General features: G+C 38.3%; 1 long non-coding RNA gene across 1 annotated transcript; it reads right to left on the bottom strand.

Annotated features, from left to right (window-relative positions):
- Positions 1 to 517: 517 nt before the first annotated feature.
- On the bottom strand, positions 518 to 1148 carry LOC131890071 (uncharacterized). Its single transcript, XR_009374267.1, has 2 exons — positions 881 to 1148; positions 518 to 818 (listed from the first exon to the last, which is right to left on the bottom strand). It is a non-coding gene; the product is annotated as an uncharacterized LOC131890071 (long non-coding RNA).
- Between the last annotated feature and the right edge of the window lie 6644 nt (positions 1149 to 7792).

Genomic DNA, 7792 nt, shown 5'->3' with positions numbered 1-7792 from the left:
CGTTACAATTACGTAATTCTAAAATTACAGTTCCTTTCTCGAAAAAAGGAACGTAGCACTGTAATTTTATTACTTGTAATTTCGTTACTAATGCCCTGAAAGTCAGGGATATCTTCAGGTGTCAAAGGCACTTGTCAAACAACAATGACTTATAAATACGTGTAGCAACTATTTTTTGCAGAGATTGACACGTGACGAGAATGTCAACCATTTATAAGATGAGTTTTTATGATGGATTCGAACAATAGAAAATCTATTTTGAAAAAAAATGAACAAAGGAAAAGACTCGCAATACATTTTAAAATGACACGTCAAGGCCTGAATTATGTCACGATTGTTTGAGTTTTTCAAAATCTATCTCAATAATGATAGTACCGAACTCTTGTCCATGTATGCAAATAATTTGTGGGTTTAAGATAGCCTCATATGTATCATCTGAAATTATTCTGAACCTACTCTTAGTCCTGACTGAATTCCTGACACTGGCAACCGACAACACTAAAACAATCACAAAGAGTGACAAAAAGATACATTTTGTATTCCAATCATCAAATACTGGTCACTTTTGATTGTTGATTCGAATTAAAATCTCCTGTTAGAGGTAAAGCTTTGCAACCATCAGCATCCAATTTCACATCCATTATCTTCCAAGTGTCGATCTCAACCAAAGAATACCTTTCAGCAACCTTGGGCACATTGCCAATATCCATCTCTACATGTGTACAGAGAGCAGGGTTCGCCATTAGTTCGCACCTCGCAACAAAACTTGCTTCCCATTAATGCCCCCTCACAACAACAACGATGCTTGTACGTCGGACCTGTAACATGGAACGAAGTAAAGTTAAACGGCCGACACGGGGAAGATCAATTTAAGCCTTACAAAATTGACGAGAGCAGTCATTATAGTAAGAGCTGAACAAGTCCCCTCCAAGAGAGAAGCCTTGTCTTTCCTCGGCCATAACCTCAGCCTCTTGGTTCGTGGCCGCAGACCATGTTCCAATCACGCCAATGGAAAGAACGGCAAGTAATGCGAAAGTAAACTTCATATTGCGAGCACAAATGTGAATATGTCGAAGAGATTACATTTTGGGCCTTTTATATAATTTCAAATGGCCAGCAAGTGTTCATTTTCAAAAGCATCAGAGGTTGTCAAGATCCGGGTTCAATTTTGGCGATTGTTTAAAACTACCATTGACGCCGTCTCTTTTATGGCTGCAATCAGCTTTGAAAAGAGGAATATCCACTAACTTGCACTTGATCATTCTAGTAATGAAAGAAGGGCCCTTCCGGTGAATTTTGTGAAGCACTTCACTCGTTTTTAGTGTGGGTTATATTCTTGCTTGCCACGTGTAAGGAAATGACCAATTACCACCTTGGATAGATTTTAAACCTGCCAAGGACAGACTAAGCCAATTTTTTTTAGTTTTAGTTTTTTTAGCCCAATAGCAATAGGTAATAGGTGAAGGTAGATTTTGTTGATTGCTTGACCTAATCGAATGGCACTCAAATAGTTTACGATAAAGTGGAAAGAGAGGATTGAATATTGGCACCAAATGATTACGCAACATACGAGTATAGGCTGGTTGACCCATTGCCTCGAAGAAAAGCTTTACTAGCTTACATTAAACAGGCGGTCTGACTTGGGTTAATTCTTGATCAATATTCTAGAACATTTCTTGATATTTGAGGGCTTGCCATGCTTGGCAAATTTAATTAATTAGGGAATCATATTTCATATTAATTTGAATTTAGATAGTGATGATCTGTTTTAATCGTATATTAGTGTGGGGAACAACCGCAATAGCGTTCATGATTCCAGAAGCAATGAGGCATCGTTCAAGTCTCTTTTTCATTTTAAGCCTTTCTTTTTGTGTCTGAAAAAAGGAAAAAATTGAAATTAAGGAGAAGAGGTGTATAAAATTTGCCTCTCTCAACGTAGTAACATGTTGTACTTGGAAAACGACTCGGTTTTCAAGCACAACTCATATCAATTTCTATAATTGAGTGTTGTGCTATTGATTAAAAAAGTAGCGGATGTATTTTTTGCACCTGACCTGACTGGCCTATAACTAAAATATACATTTTTTTCACAAAGGCAAACATCAAAGGCAATAGAAATTCTTCAGTGGGAATTCAGTTGAATAGCGCGTCTCATCCGAATTGGTCACACTTGGCCTACGTTTTTAAGGGGTGAGCTTCAATCCCAGGTCTCACCAATAAAAAAATGAAATTGACGCCTAGAACAGTGATCACCATTAGGAGAGCAATAGTAGCGAAATTAAAAGTAATAAAATTACAGTGATTCATTCTTTTTGCGAAAAAGGAACCGTAATCCTATTACATTTCAAAGTGATGTTATAGTAACGATCAAAAAAACACAAGTTGCTCGTTACTTGTACATTCCTACGACATACAAAGCGGCCATCATTTTTTCGTTTTTTCTCTCTGAGCAATAGAAGGAAACTTGAAGCTTTTATTTGTTCATCTTCCTAAATCTTGTCAAATGTCAAAAGACGAAATTCACTAGCAATAAAAATTGATGCAAGGATTTGTAGAAAGCAAAACTTATGCTCGACTCTTGGTAATACTGAGGACGTTTTTAACTTTAAGTTGAAGTAACTTTAAGCTCCTAGATCATTTTGTTTTTCTCAAAGGACGATGGTTGACTAAACTATTTGTATGCTGCGTTTGAGAGGCTCCATGGGAATTACTTATAGTTAATACTAGCCTTAAAGCTGAATTTTGACTTGGAAACTTGCCATCACAAGATACATTTTGGACAACTGAAGTTTCTTCGATCACGACACATTGGGTGTTGGCAAAGAGTCCAAAAATGCTCCACATTTCAGCCACGAAGAAAAAGGCACTCACAGAACATCCCATTCCTGAACTTACTGAGGACTTTAATGGTTGATTTTTTCCATAGGCTTTCTATTCACAATGTTTGTCTTTAAATGGGTGGTAACTGCCATAAGATATTTCTTTATGGCAAGTGTATCTTTATTATACCCTGGTTCATGGTCAGTCCTGGAGAGGTACCTCGTTTCAAAGATGACGCCTTACATCAAGTTTGGCCAGACTTTAAGAGTTTTTAAGAATTCTTGCCAGATTTGTGGGAAATTCCGACGAGTTGTGGGATACATCTTGTATCCTTTTGCTTTTGCGAGATGTTTTTTTGCCAATATTCGAGCGATGTGTTGCATTTCACTAATATGCGTTTTGGCATACTTTGTCAAAATACCCATTTCATTTGCCTGCCATGCTGCAGTATAGTTACAATGAGACGATGGGACGATAACATTTTTGTGCGGGGAATGAATGTGCAATAAATTACACTATTTTGGCCAAAGGGACTGGAGTTATCCGTTCCTGTAATTGAGGAATGGCGAAATCCCTGCCTATTCATCAGGGTAATTGTCAATCCACACATTCAATGTTTGGATCACAATAATCTCGAAGAGAAGATATTTTTTGCAGACTTCCTTACTGTTGTGTACGCTTCGTGACTGACTTGTATTTGACTAGTACGGTTTATATATATACATGACTAGAAAACATAACGAGCATGAGCAACATGCTCATCACCGGGATATCACACTTACCTCTACTGGGATTGAAACCCTAACACTTCAAGACTTACTTTTTTCAGTTGTTAACTTTTACCTTCAAATATTATTTTATCCACCAACGAATTCGAGTTGGCGGATCTGGCTAGCCCATGAATATAGGATTGATCTGGATTTTTAGTCAAAAATTTGTCCAAATCCGAATAAAATCCTGCTACTGGACAACACTTACTAATTCTTTACGCATACTAGAAGGAAGCAGCTTAAACAATGAAGGAGCCATAGCCAGAAGAGAGTTTGACTTCATTGTTTCAACTAGCCTGCATTTTTGAAGGCTTGGGGGTGCTCTCAAAATGCACTTTGATGCCTCTACGGTCACTACAATTGACACTAAAACCTGGGTTGGGACAGAGCTCGTGAAAACGGACAATATCAGATACCTTTCGCACCTTCTCTGAACATTGTATAGTACAGTCCCAACTTTTTGGGTCTCTCCCAATACGAGAGCCTTCTCATTAAACATAATTGGACTTGTTCGACCTTTTGCAAACCTGCTGAACTCATTGGAACCCAAATGGGCGAGGCATATTCAAGATATGGTTGTACAATCGACTTGTTCAGAGTTAGCATTGTGGAACTATCTCTGGGCTTAAACGTGCGATACATCCACCACATGTTTGAAAAGCTTTACCAACTTTCAACTGGATATGCTCATCGAACTTTCCATTATTTTGGAGGACTACACCTGACTCTTTCATAGATAAGACCTACTCTATATCTTTACCTTCATCATCGACTATTGGAGAGTTTAATGACGTCGACCCAAAGGTCATGGACTGGAATTTCATGCCATTCAAGGCCATATTACTCCTAGCAACCCAAAAATAAATTTGGTCTAGGACCTCTATCAGACAAACAGAATTCTGACCATTCCTGCCGCAAGCTAACTTTGCATAATCAACTAGGAAGAGATACTGAAGTTACAACTACTAAGCTGCTGAAGTGGAAGAATGAAGATGTTGAAAAGGAGAGGACCCAAAATGGAGCCCTGAGGAACACCCGACTTGACATCATGTAGGTCACTAAGGGATCCTTCGACCTTAACCAATTGCTTCCTACCATAAATGAAACTTTTCAGCCAATTGAGAACTTTGCCTTGGATCCCAATCTCATGGAGCCTTTAACTTTAAGGCCACGATCTACCTTGTCAAAGGCCTTGGCAAAGCTGGCTAGGCTAGGAGGAAATTCTACAAGTTTGAAAGTGCCAATTTGACCACCACCGTTTTCAATGAAACTTGACTGAGATACCTACCAAAAGACTTTGGTGAGATGGTGTCGAAGTATTTTTCTAACAAAAATATTATGCCTTGGCTGGGTGAAAGATAACGGGACAAAGTGGGAAATATAATGTGAACAAACGACAAAACATTGGATCTTGATGATTTTTATTGCACAAGAGAAAATTATCTGCATACTCTATAATTGTGTCTTTGGTTAAGTTACTCCAACTGTATACTTGAGAGTGCGACCAATTTCGCTTTTGCCATGTCCACTATGCGTTATTATCGCCTAGCCAACCCCACTCCAATGGATCAAAGTTACGGTTCTATTTTCCAAGATGGTACTAAATCTGACATGAATGGCCGTGGCATCACTCACTCCAATCTGGTCGAAAGCCTTTGCAATCTCATTGAACGAGTGGAATGGTATCAAGGATGTATCGTTTGCCCCGTTGTTCTTGAGGGCTGTAAAATAAGTTAATTTTGCTACTATAATCAATGACTGTTCCCCAAAAATAATATAATCTCATACCTGGCTTGGGCTGGTGTTCGAGGTGTGGTGGTGGTTGTCGTTGTTGTACTTTCGGGCCTCATTTCAAAAAACTCGTTAATGATGGGGAAGCCCTCGAAAGGTGCACTCACAGCCGTGTCCAAGACAGCAGTGATAATGAAGAGACTCAGGATGATTTGAAACTAAAGAGAAAATTTTTGTCTCAGTATATGTTTCACCACTAGCTAGGTATGATATTATGGACTATGTCGTACCCAATTCATGGTGCTGGAGGAGTATGGATGGATTGTATTAATTGAATTGGCACAACCGAATATTTTAGTAACCTCTTTGGTACTGTACACTTCCGCCTGGAAGTGTCAATATTTATACATATAAAATTCAGATAGAGGTTATGATGGCCTACGCGGATACCTTCACTTGATTTAAAAGTACGACGCTCTCTTTGTCGTTCAAGTGGAGATTCCGTTGATAGACAGACAGGGTGAAGGAAGCGCCAAGTTGGAGGAAGAAAGAAAGATTGGCTGTTACCTTTACGTCGTTCGATTGTTACATGGGTCTTTTAATTTCCAGACATTATTCAACCATTCACCCAAAAGTATTTAGCTATGTCACTGACAATAGCTTTTGACCCGTTACTTAGGACGGTGGGTTTGTGAAATATATAACACTGGCATCAATTTTTGGGTGCACTTATCGTGACATAATATCTAATTTAAAAAACTAAGAATGTTCTCTCACCATATACTGACTGGTGACTGGTGAAAGGAAGTGTACTCTGGCTTGTTTCCTCTTCTTCATTTCCTTCATCTTCTTTTATACATTTTTTACAATATTGATAATAACCAATGCTCTTTATACTCACTCATGGTGATTTGAGTGGTAACCACAATAAACAATAAACAATATACAATAAGTGAACAGTCATTCATGGCTTGTTTAGAATTTGACGTACAAACTCTTCAATGAAAGGAAACGGACTCCTTGATGCTTGGTTCTTTTTCAAAGAGACGGAAATTGATGTTCTTTCGCCACCCTGTACAAAAGCCAAGTGTGAATCCAAGTTCGGCGGGGAAATCCGGGCCGAAACTACGCTACTGCATAGATTGAACTATGCGACGCGACATTAACGTATCAACATACGTTGTGAGTACGGAACCCATAGATGTGCTGAAAGTTTGATAATGATTATGGTAATCAACTTGTCCAAACTTGCACACATATATGTGTTTGTTTGAGTTTTTTGATACTAGTACAATGAATGATAATTTTCGTCGGTGCGAGTTTTTGATTCATCTGGTTTTGGGCAATACATGTTCATTCTCCAACAATGATTAGCTGATTTGTAGAACGTAGATGTTTTCGAAGGTTCGAACCAGAGATGTTTCATTAGAAACATGCAAAATTAAGAGACTTGAAAGTTGGGAAAGACAAGAAAGGTTGAGAGTCTACAGAAGCCGTCTCCAAAAGTAAAGAAAAAGCTTTGATTCCTCACTTTGTCCACCACTCACTTTAGGTCAACACTGAATTCCTAAAATTCGAAAAAAGTCCAATCCAAACCATTAGCCGGCTTGGACTTTTTTCCTCAAATCGTGAAATCTTTAAAGGCTCCAAGCTAGCCGAAATCGGGATTTAAAGGTCAAAATGAGCCAGCAAATCGATGTCTGTCGGCAACAATGGTGTGCTGAATATCAGAGTACACGTTTTAAAAGTCTCTGAGCTCGAAAAACAGAGTATGAATGGTTTTTGAAATGGTTCATCTCACGTTTCAGTATGTCCTATTTGAAATAGATCAAAGAATTGGGTTTGCATCACAATGTCTCTTAAAAGGATGATATTTTGAGCCACAAAACTGTCAATTATTGATGCTTCAAGCGAAAGCTGGATGATTTGAATAAATAGTAGATTGCTTTTTCATATACCCAGGATCTCTAAGAGAGACTTGTTTGCTAGAGGAAAATGGCTCTCACCTCGTACATGTAAAGTCGCACAGACAAAGGCGATAATCAATGTTTGCTTGCCTCGATCGATCTAGACTAGAACCTCAATTTGAAATTAATATTCCAAACAAATAACAATTAATATTCCAAACAAATAACAAGAAAATGAACATCTGGCTCTTGACATGTGTCACGCCAAATATGATTGCCTTTTGGCTAATTGAACTGATTGTTACGAAGTACAGTACACTAAGTGTACAATCGACCCTTCCCAAAATGCCAATTGGTCACATGTTGAGTATTATCTAGGAAATAAATCCAATTTAAACCATCTTAGTTAAACATTTGATCAACAGGTAAGTGAGGATCATGTTGAAAGTGGCTTCAATTTAGTTTTCTAGGGCGGCGGTAACAAAAGTTGTTCAAGCTTTTGCATCCTATTTGCTATGTGAAATGAAAAAAGAACCACATTCAAGGTTCAAGATAATGCAAATA

The sequence above is a fragment of the Tigriopus californicus genome, chromosome 11 (assembly GCF_007210705.1).
Source record: "Tigriopus californicus strain San Diego chromosome 11, Tcal_SD_v2.1, whole genome shotgun sequence".
Classification (NCBI taxonomy): domain Eukaryota; kingdom Metazoa; phylum Arthropoda; class Copepoda; order Harpacticoida; family Harpacticidae; genus Tigriopus; species Tigriopus californicus.
Note: the sequence above shows the minus strand (reverse complement) of the source record. Positions and strands in the feature narration are given on the sequence as shown.